Source organism: Mustela erminea, chromosome 5 (genome assembly GCF_009829155.1).
Source record: "Mustela erminea isolate mMusErm1 chromosome 5, mMusErm1.Pri, whole genome shotgun sequence".
NCBI lineage: Eukaryota > Metazoa > Chordata > Mammalia > Carnivora > Mustelidae > Mustela > Mustela erminea.
This window is the reverse complement of record NC_045618.1, coordinates 81,203,257-81,215,133: the sequence shown is the minus strand read 5'-3', so window position 1 is coordinate 81,215,133 and position 11,877 is coordinate 81,203,257. Positions and strand designations below refer to the sequence as shown.

The 11,877-nt window shown below is 35.9% G+C and overlaps 1 long non-coding RNA gene across 1 annotated transcript; it reads left to right on the top strand.

Annotated features, from left to right (window-relative positions):
- Nucleotides 1-5,560: 5,560 nt before the first annotated feature.
- Nucleotides 5,561-9,517, top strand: LOC116589994. The gene is made up of 3 exons (XR_004285469.1): nt 5,561-5,573; nt 9,188-9,189; nt 9,417-9,517. It is a non-coding gene; the product is annotated as an uncharacterized LOC116589994 (long non-coding RNA).
- Nucleotides 9,518-11,877: the final 2,360 nt, after the last annotated feature.

The window sequence follows — 11,877 nt, the reverse complement described above, 5'->3', positions numbered from 1 at the left end:
ACTATATATACCATGCATGGTAATTTAGTTTCTCTACTATTTTTATTCCTCAACTAAATAAATAAGGCCCTATTCTTGCTCTCAAGGAGGCCATAGTATTATCTCTTGAAGCATCTAGAAGAGATGTCCAATATTTAATTAATGTTTATTGGAATTAACCAACATTATTGAAAACAATAAAAACTCATTTCTAAACCCAGAAGTCAAGTCAGATATACTAAAATATTTAATGCACTTTAAAAAAAATTCTAAATAATTTGTGGTAGACTATAGTTGCTTTTTTTTTTTAAGATTTCATTTATTTTTATTTGAGATAGAGAGAGAGCATGAGTAGGGGAAGAGCATGGGGGAGAGGGAGAAGCAGATTCCCCACTGAGCAGGGACCCCACCCATGGGCTCAGTCCCAGGACCCTGGGATCATGACCCGAGCTGAAGGCAGATGCTTAACCAACTGAGTCACCTAGAGGCTCCTTATTGCCATATTTTAAGAAAATCCTTTACCATTACTTTACATTAGACTTCAGTGAATGTTTTGATTTTTAATTCCATGCCAGAGTTATTTAGCAGTTCAGAATTATGTGTAAAATATCAAGGGGGATTTGCTAAACCTTTTGAAACTCTACCCCTTCACTTGTACTTCAAATAAAGCATCCTGGAAACCCTTCCAGGAAGAGCTCTAAGGTAGATTAAACATTTCACTTGTTCTTTCCTTCAAGGCATTGCATTCCTTTGCTTCATAATGCTTACCCACACTTTTGTTCATAGTTCTAGTCTCTGAAATGTTCATTTTTAAAATGATCCAGTTAGGATCATTTTAAAAGGATCCTTTTAAAAGGATCCAGTGCAACAAGTATGTGCACTTGTTTTAAATTCATTTTTCTACTTCGGGTGTCTTCATTCATGTGATGAATACCTAGAAATCCATTACTATTCTAGGTTCCAGTTAGGTTCAGTTTAAGCCCTCAGTCTGGGACAAAGAGAAAATGGCAGAGAAACAGGAATGAGTTCTTTAGAAGAGAACTCCTAATCTCCCAAAGGATAAGCCTTCATTTTGTAGTCTTTGCCCCAATCAGATCTTCATCCTCTCTCCCTATGTCTTCCCTGCATTTCTCTTATTATGAAAATTAATTTTCTTCCTGGAGTTGTTTTCCTAGGTAACCAGAATATATACATGTATGTATATTTGTTACCCCATCTACAGTGAAAGTGGCAAATTTGGGGATGTTGCCAGAATTAGTGAGACCCTTTCCTCAGTCCTGTGTTCCACTTTGTGGGTCATGAAGTTAGCTTTAGAGGCACAGTGAGCCAAGAAGACAGTCACTAATGTAGGATGCACAGTCATGCAAATAAGATTGCCGCTAACATGAGTCGAAGTTGAGGTTTTGGCATATAAATAAAGTGAGAAGCAATCAGACAGCATCTACTTGAAATCAATTGCTAGAGGCTTTGGATACCTAGTAGAATTATGTTCTTTTGTCAGTGGATTTTAATTTCTAACTTTAAAAAATTCCTTTGCATAGTAGAGTATGTATGTATACTGTGGCTATAGTGAACCAGGCAACATTAATTACAGAGTGCCTAGAAGTTGTGTTACTAACATACAGCTTTAAAATAGAATGTTAGCTTATAGTCTCAGCCACAGAATTTTTTTTTTTGAAATTTTTGTTTGAAATTGTACTAATTTCTGTATTGGCAGGAGATGGGGGAGATATTTAAAGATCAAGACCTGTAGGAGATAGAATCAAGGGGTAAATTTATGGCCAGGAATAGATGTTTGTTGAATAATCCACCTGACTGGGGCAGTCGTCCTTCACAGTGGAGTCTATTGGTTTCAGTGTAATATCCAACTAATTCTGGGTAAAGGACTCCCCTTGGCCAGCTAGGTCAGTAGAATCAAAGTAGATTATCAGTAAATGACAAATGTCACACCTGGTTCAGAATGCCATTTGGTTGATGATCAGTATGTTATTTTAATATATGAATACTCTAATATCTTACAGTGGAGTTTCGTGTTATTCTTTGTTATCAAATTAAATGTGTCAGTTTCTTTACTAATTTAATTTTATTAGTTTATTTTACATAGAAATTATATATATATAATAATAATGTCAATTCCTCTCTTTCCTAAACAGATATTTGTTTGAAATGAAATAACATAAGAAGAAGAGGGATACTTTAAAAAAAAAGTTATATTGATCCAAAAAATTACCTAAATATTTTAATCATAAATACTAATGCTTCCTAGGAACAATGATTCTATTTCATTTAAGTCAATCTAGCAATATTTATTGAGTTCCACCTAAGTGTAAGAGAGCATATTAATTAGATACTGTGATGCTGAGCAAGTAAGGTAGGGTCTACTATCAGCAACTTTGCAGTAGTGGGGGAGACAAACATTTATAAAGCATGGAAGTGATGCACATGCATAATGTTTTCAATGTATATAATTGAATTGAATATCCATTAGTCTCTGAACCCCTCGATAATGGAAGGGGTGTTAGGCATCATTGCAGCCAACATGAAGTTTAGGACATGGCTGGTTCTTGGCATTTGCCAAATGAGAGAATGAATTAATGTCAATTAACTATTCAGTGGACATATTTAGCTTCAGTCATTTGTAAAACCAAACATTCTCATATCTTTGTGATCCCTGACACTTTATGGAAAAATAAACACAATAGTTATTATTTATTTGGTGTTCATCCAATTCCAGACACTATTCTAATAGCTTTAGATATATAGTCTTTTTTTTTTTTTAAGATTTTATTTATTTATTTGACAGAGAGATCACAAGTAGGCAGAGAGGCAGGCAGAGAGGGAGAGGGAAGCAGGTTCTCTGCTGAGTAGAGAACCTGATGCGGGCCTCGATCCCAGGACCCTGAGATCAGGACCTGAGCCGAAGACAGAGGCTTAACCCACTGAGCCACCCAGGCGCCCCTAGATATATAGTCTTATTTAATCTTCACAATAACCCTGAAAGGCAGATGTTATTTTCCAAATGATGAGATTTAGGAAAGTCCAGTAACTTGTCTAAGATCTCATAGCAAATGAATGCAATACTTAGGATTTAAATCCAGAATTGTCAAACTCCAAAGCCCATTCTCTTGACTGTATGCAGAATAGTGAATAAGACTCTTTTAAAAAGGCCAATAACTTTAAAGAAACAGTTTATTAAGTTTTCAGAGTTTTACTTGTATAATAAAAAAATTACTAAGAATAACGTAAGTATTTTAGTTCATGGTACAAAATAGTATTGGTGTTGACAGAGACTCCCAACCCATCTGGTCAGACAGGACAGGCTGTGGTCTCATTCCCAGAGTGCTGGACAGGAATGTAATTTTAACTGGGGAGGAGAGGAGTTGTGGTGGGGGTGGTGAGCTCAGGCACACTGCTGAAAAGCAGGGCTCATTGTAGGCGGTCAGGTCTGTGTGGAGACATGAGACCTCTGTAAGCACAATGAAGACAATTGCCTTTTTTTTTTTAAAACTTTCTCCCAGCCTTGTCATATCTTTTCTTCTTGCATACCTCTTCAAGTGAGCTCCTTATGCATCTGGAGATGCTGCTAGGGCCTAGAATTTCATGGAGGTGATGAGATGGGGGTGGTGGGTGGATGGTGGATGCAGGATTATTTATTTCCTAAATACACTTGCATCTTTAGCATCATGAGGAGAAGCCCAACAAGACAGTGTAGGACTATTGTAAAATGTGGTCACACCCAAAGACTTGTCCCTGGGGTGGAATTCTAAGGCAATGGATAACCAAATCAATAACATTCTCTACTTTCTCTCATAATGAGATGCCCTCAAGTTGAATTAATACAGTTTAGTAAAAATGATCCAAAGACCAGAGAGCTTTGTTTTCTGGGACTTTACCACTGACTGGTCAATAACCTTGGGTTAGTCACCTCTGTGAGGCTCAGTTTCTTCATATCTGACATGTGGGAATTGGATTAAGTGAATTCTAAAATCCCTCATGGCCATTAGAAAGATAAATAGCATGTGGAAACAAACTTGACTTAAAGTAATTTTCATTGGCTTGCCACTTCATTAGCTGTGTAAATCAGGACAGTCATTATACACACACACATAATAAAAGAAAATGAACCTTTCTCTATAAGGTTTTTGTAATAGTCAAATTGAAACAATATTTATGAAAGTATTTTATAAATTGTGAAATCCTATAAAATTAAGATGCTATTAAAGTTTTACATTTATTCTAACCACATATTCATATTTCTTAGATTATCTACTTATTTATTTAGAGTGAGTGTACAAGTGAGGGCAGGGACAGAGGGAGAGGGAGAGAAAGAATTTCAAGCACACTCTGCCCTGAACGTTGGGCCTCACATGGGGCTCAGTTTCATGATCCTGAGATTCTGACCTACGCCAAAATCAAGAGTTGGCCACTTAACTGATTGAGCCACCTAGGCTTTTGCCATATTCACATTATTGTGTAACCTAAGTGGAATGTTAGATAGTATTTGAGAAGCTAAGATTTAACCATTCTCACTCTTTCATATGTTCATTTAAAACAAGTTCATGGAAATATTAGGATGTCAAGCAACCCCTTCCAAATAGCAAAATACCACTCCATAAGGTGCAATAAATCCATTTAAGGGCTGATGAAAGAGATTTAAAGAATTTCTGAGGGTTTAGCAGTAGTATTTTATTTAACTCTGGAAATCATAAAAGAGTGTCCATTTTTTAAAAAATAAGGCATTATGTTAGAGGAAGGAGAAGTAAAAAAGTCATTTGTGTAGGTTGAAAAATTATTTGTGCAGGTTGACAGATTTGCAGCTCAACTCACTTGAAACTGAAGCTTGTGCAGATGATCTGTTTGTATTTCTTTCACTGTGTTGCACATATTCTTGATTTTTTTTAAAAGAATTTATTTATTTATTTGACAGAGCGATCACAAGTAGGCAGAGAGGCAGGCAGAGAGAGGGGAGGAAGCAGGCTCCCTGCCGAGCAGAGAGCCCGACACGGGGCTCGATCCCAGGACCCTGGGATCATGACCTGAGCCGAAGGCAGAGGCTTTAACTCACTGAGCCACCCAGGTGCCCCCATATTCTTGATTTTATATTGGCTCAACAACATGTTTATTTGCTCACTTTTATCATAAATCTGTATGTTATTTTATTCATGCATTAAAATTAATGATCCTGATGGCCCACAGATTAATTTGGCACATGTATGTGAGCATGTTTAAATTGCAGGTCTCGGATTCTTGACCATCTGCCATAGAATCTGCTATCTTCTTTTCTAGGAGGCTCTACCTTGCCTTGAGGAATAGTCAGAGTGCAGTCACCCAGAACGTGGAGGTAATCATGGAGGTCAGCACTTAGAGTGACTGATTATCAACTCCCTCCTAGGTTTTGAAGGAGACAAGGCATTATGATGGTGAGAAACATGGCCTGAGAATAAAACCTGAACAAGACTCTGAACCTCAGTTTTCACATCTACATAGTGAGGGAGTCATTGGTCAAAGAAGTCTTTGATCTTGATTAGAAAATGGGTTAAAAAGAGGGAATGTCATGTCAGTAGCTCAAGTGAGGGGATGGTGAGGCTGAGGTTGTGAAGCTGCCTGGATTTGAATCCTGGCTCTACCCACTTACTACAGTGGGGTCTTATCAACTTCTCTTAACTCTTCTTGCCTTACTTTAAAAAGGGATAAAGCAGTAATTCCTTCAAAAAGTTGTGGTGCTTGGTAAAGTAAATAAGTCAGCTGTGTAAACCAATTGGCTCTCAACAAGTGGAAGTCATTATTGTTCTGTTACCTTGAACACGTTGTTTAACCTTGCTATGTGTCAGTTACTTAAGCGATGAAATGGGAGCAATCTGGGTACTTATCTAAAATGGTTATTTTAGGTACTTGTAAAGGATTTAGAACAATGCCTGGCACTTAGTAAATGTAGTAAGGAAGAAGTAAGAAGAAGGGAGAAACTTTAATTGGCAGCATCAGGTCGGGTGGCAATTAGTTAAAGAAGTTAAAGAATGATAAGGAATTCTGATAGAAAAAAAGGACATTCAACACACCAGGAATGAGTACTAACAAAAGAATTCCATGAAAATGCGTGGCATGTTCGGTGGCTCTTTCATTTTCATGTGGTGGGAACATAGTAGTTATTAGCACGTGGAGTAGGAGGTGAGGTTGGAAACAGAGCTTGAGGGTGGTGGGGAAAAATTTTGAGTGTCATGCTCTTATGTTAGCACATTTTGAACTGTTTCCGACTAGTTTGATTTCCAGCATCATCATATGATGTTGGGCAGCATCTTTCAATGTACTCTCTTCTGTCCTCTCCCCTGAAGATAACTCTTCTTCTGTGCATTTTTTTTGTACACCCATATTGTACATAGAATATTTTAAATTATCTGGAATTGTAATAGAGTATTTTAGTTATTTGTTTTACTGCATCTGTCTCCTCCACTAAACTGTAGATGACCTAGGTATAGGAACTACCACTGTCATATTTATATAGATAGTGTGAAGCCAGCATCTGGCCTAATGCTTACTGTTGAGTAAGCAACTGCTTTCTTGAAGCAGTTGGGATCCTTATTATTCTTTAACTTCATCTAAATGCCACCCTACATCTCAGCAAGACCTCTGTACTGATTGAGGCCTCATACTGCTTTGCAAGATTTCAGTGGGAGATTATGCGAGTTAGGTTTTCAATGTTTGATCACTAGGTAGTGAATAAACACATTTTAAATTGGTTGGGACATGCCTGATCTATACCTACATAGTTTTATTGCTTCATATTCCTTTAAATATTTCCTTAATTTGAAAAAGTCTGTGCCTTATTTATTAAGAGGAATATTAGTTTCTTAAATGCAAAAATATAAAAAGGTATTGAAAATATGCTCTCAATCTAGCTACTGCTGATGTTTAAGAATAATAAAAATTGTAGATGTACATTTAGACATTTCCTAGTGACCAGAAGGGTACAAAATAAAGAAATGATAGCCTTCTTCCCAATCATTTCTTTCCAAATTAACTACTAATTTTGTGGTGGTTCCTTGATTTACTTTAAACCATAATGTTAAAGATGTGTAATTTGTGTTTCGATAGTATGGATTCTGTTATTTTAACAACTATTTTTCTAGATAAAATGCGCTCAAAATCAAAGTGTGCGTGACTCTAGTTAGGATGACAAGCAGATCCATCAAGGTACATAAATTGTCTTAACTGTTGAGCACCTGCATGCCATTACTTGGTTGGAAGAATAGTCTCAGTTGGAAACACGTTTCTTCATTGCTTTCCTTGTAAATCCAGACTATCCAGTGGGTACAGTGGACGTCTTTCTAAAATCCTTATTACTCTGCTTAAACTAGCTTTAAAAATAACATGGTATATTTTAGTTAAATATGATTTTTATAGATGCAGACAAATTGGAAATATTGAAGACGCTATCTTGAGCCAAATCAGAATGGCCTAGTTTGAGCAGGTGGATTTCTCTGGAGGTGAACACAAGTGATTGCTACTGGTAGGGGCAAAAGAGAGTTAGAACCCAGGAGGCTTGGGAAAAACTCCTTCATGTGGAAACTTGGCTAGTCAGTAATCTAGGGTAGCCAAAAGTAGAGAGATGAGAGGAACCAGAATCCAGAGAAAGATGTCACCATAAAATACCAAAACAAGCGGGCTGCATCCTAGGAATCATGACAGGCAAGCAAAGCAAAGAAGTAGGAAAGTAGGAATTAGGAAGGAGGTAGAAGAACTGTTGCTGAAGCTTGAGGCCAGGTGAATCCTTCATGGCAGTGGCTCAGGATTCCCTGGATGACAAAAAAGAGTAACAAAAAAAGAGTAAGTAGAATGTAGTAGAGATATACTCTGGTAATGATGTATTACTTCAGTAATCCATTCATACCAAGCATGGGGAAGCAATGGGTCTCTGGTGGGTAGATATTAACCAAAGAAATATGACATTGGATACTTAATATTGTGAAGAAAAAGTATGCAACTCTACAAATATATGTTACAGAAATCGGATCTAGGTTGATGAATCAGGGAAGGCTTCTCAGAGAAAGTTGACATTGACATTTCTTATTTTAGTCAAATGTTCAACATAAACCCATGTTTGATCATTGCTTTGTAAATTGTAGTGCTGTAAGACAGTAGTGTGCACTAAGATAAATGCAGCTAAGTACACATCAAATTAATCTAGGAATTAATCTTGACAAGAATGTTTTCCATTAAGATAACATTGTTTATTTTTTTAAGTTTTTACTTAAATTCCAGTTAGTTAACATACAGTGTGATTTTAGTTTCAGGTGTACAATTTAGTGATTCAGTACTTACATACAATACTCAGTGCTCACCACAATAAGTATACTTCTCAGTCCCCATCACCTGTCTAAGCCATTCCCCCTACCCACCTCCTCTTTGGCAACCATTAATTTGGTCTCTATAGTTAAGAGTCTGTTTCTTGGTTTGCTTCTCTTTTTTCCCCCTCATGATCATTTCTTTTGTTTCTTAAATCTAATATGAGTGAAATCATATGGTATTTGTCTTTGTCTGACTGACTTATTTTGCTTAACATAATACCCTCTAGCTCCATCTATGCAATTGCAAATGGCAAGATTTCATTCTTTTTTATGGCTGAGTAATATTACATTACAGATATAAAAGATATATAAATATATATAAATATACATATATATCCATTATTTCTGTGTGTGTGTGTGTGTGTGTGTGTGTGTGTGTGTAATCACCTCTTTATCCTTTCATCATTTGATGGACATTTGGGCTATTTCCATAAACTGGCTATTATAGATAATACTGCTACAAACATTGGGGTGCATGTATCCCTTCAAATTAGATTTTTGTATTCTTTGGCTAAATATGTAGTAGTGCAATTGCTTTGTCATAGGGTATTTCTATTTTTAACTTTTTGAGGAAACTTTACACTGTTTTCCCAAATGGCTGTACCAGTTTGCATTTTTATCAACAGTGTAAGAAAATGTTCTCCTTTCTTCACATCTTTGCCAACACCTTTTGTTTCTTGTATTACTGATTTTAGCCATCATGGCAAGTGTGAGGTGGTATCTCATTGCAGTTTTGATTTGTATTTCCCTGATGATCAGTGATGTTGCACATCTTTTCACGTGTCTGCTGGTGATCTGTATGTCTCCTTTGGAAAAATATCTGTTATGTCTTCTGCCCATTTTTAATTCAATTATTTATTTTTTAGGAGTTAAGTTTTGTAAGTTCTTTATATATTTTGGATACTAACCCCTTATTAGATATGCCATTTGTAGATATCTTCCCCCATACAGGAGGCTACCTTTTAGTTTTGTTGATTGTTTCCTTTCCCGTGCAGAAACTTTTTTATGTTGATGTAGTCCCAGTAGTTTATTTTAGCCTTTTTCCCCTTGCTTCAGGAGATAGATCTAGCAAGAATTTGCTAGGGTCAATGTCAGAGAGGTTATGGCCTATGTTCTTCTCTGGGATTTTAATGGTTTCATGTCTCACATTCAGGTCTTTCATCCATTTTGAATTTATTTTTATGTATGGTGTAAGAAAGTGGTTCAGTTTCATTCTTTTGCATGTTGCTGTCTAGTTTTCCCAAGGCCATTTGTTGAAGAGGCTTTTTTTAACATTGGATGTTCTTTCTTGGCTTTGTTGAAGATTAATTGACCATATAGTTGTGGATTCATTTCTGAGTTTTCTATTCAGTTGTGTTAATCTGTGTGTCTATTTTTGTGCCAGTATCATACTGTTTTGATAACTCTAGCTTTGTAATGTAACTTGAGGTCTGGAATTTTGACACTTCCAGCTTTGCTTTGCTTTCCTTTTCAGGATTGCTTTGGCTATTCAGGGTCTTTTGTGATTCCATACAAATTTTAGGATTTTTTTTTTCTAGCTCTGTGAAAAATGCTGTTGGTATTTTGATAGGGAGTGCATTAAATGTGCAAATTTCTTTGGGTAATATAGGTATTTTCACAATATTTGTTCTTCCAACCATAAGCATGGAATGTTGTTGCATTTCTTTGTGTCATCTTCAATTTCTTTCATTAGTGTTTCATAGTTTTCAGAGTACATATCTTTTAGCTCTTGGTTAGGCTTATTCCTAGGTATCTTTTGGGTATTGGTGCATTTGTAAATGGGACTGATTCCTTGATTTCTCTTTTTGCTGCTTCATATTGGTGTATAGAAATGCAGCAGAGGTCTATACACTGAATTTGTATCCTGTGACTTTATTGAATTTGTGTATCAGTTCTAGCAAGTTTTTGGTGGAGTCTTTTGGGTTTTCTATATAGAGTATCATGTCATCTGAAAATACTTCTCCCTCACCAATTTGGATGCATGTTATTTCTTTTTGTTTTTCATATATGGCCTTTATTATGTTGAGATATGTTCCCTCTAACCCTACTTTGTTGAGGGTTTTTATTTTTATCATGAATGAATGTTGTACTTTGTCAGATGCTTTTTCTGCATCTGTTGAAAAGATCATATGATTCTTATCTTTTTTTTTTATTAATATGGTGTACCACATTGATTGATTTGTGACTATTGAGCCACCCTTGCAGCCCAGGAATAAATCCTACTTGATTGTGGTAAATGATTCTTTTAATGTACTATTGGATTCATTTTGCTAGTATTTTACTGAGGATTTTTGCATCCATGTTCATCAGGGATATAGGCCTATAGTTTTACTTTTTAGTGGAGTCTTTATCTGGTTTTCGTATCAGGGTAATGCTGGCCTCATAGAATGAATTTGGAGATTTCCCTTCCTTTTCTATTTTTTGAAATATTTTGAGAAGGATAGGTATTAACTCTTCTTTAAATGTTTGGTAGAATTCCCCTGTGAAGCTGTCTGGCCCCGGACTTTTGTTTGTTGGGAGATTTTTGATTACTGATTGAATTTCATTTCTGGTTCTTGATCTGTTCAAGTTTTCTATTTCTTCCTGTTTCAGTTTTAGTAGTTTATATCTTTCTAGAAATGTGTATATTTCTTCCAGCTTGTCCAGTTATTTGGCCTACAGTTTTCCACAATATTCACTTATAATTGTTTGCATTTTGGTGGTGTTAGTTGTTATTTATCCTCTCTCATTTGTGATTTTATTTATTTGAGCCCTTTCTCTTTTCTTTTTGAGAAGTTTGACTAGGGATTTGTCAAGTTTATTAATTTTTTCAAAGAAGCAATTCCTGGTTTCATCAATTTGTTCTGTTGTTCTTTTAGTTTCTGTATCACTTATTTCTGCTCTAATCTTATTTCCCTTCTTTGGCTGGCTTAAACTTCATTTGTTGTTCTTTTTCTTGCTGTTTAGGTTTCTTGCTCTTTTTTCTTTAGGTGTAACGTTAAGTTATTTATTTGAGATTTTTCTTTATTGTTTGAGTAGGCTCGTATTGCTATGTAATTCTCTCTTAGGGCTACTTTTTCTGCATCCCAAAAGTTTTGGACTTCTGTGTTTTCATTTTCATTTGTTTTCACGTATTCTTATCTCTTCTTTGATTTCCTGGTTGACCCATTCATTGTTAAGTAGCATATTGTTTCACCTCCATGTATTTGTGGTCCTTCCAAATTTTTTCTTGTGGTTGCTTTCAAGTTTCATAGTGTGATGGTCAGAAATTATTATTTTGATTTCAGTCTTTTTATATTTGTTGAGGCCTGATTAGTGCCCTAGTATGTAATCTGTTCTGGAGAATGTTCCATTGCAGGCGAAAAGAATGCATATTCTGTTGTTTTAGGTTGAGGTGTTCTGAATATATCTGTTAAGTCTGTCTAGTCCAGGGTGTCATTCATCAAAAGGAACAGTGGCTTTTGATGAATGATACCCTGGACTAGACGGACTTAACAGATGACTTGATTTTCTGTTTAGATGATCTGTCCATTGATGTAAGTGGGGTGTTGAAGTCTCCTACTACTATTGTGTTATT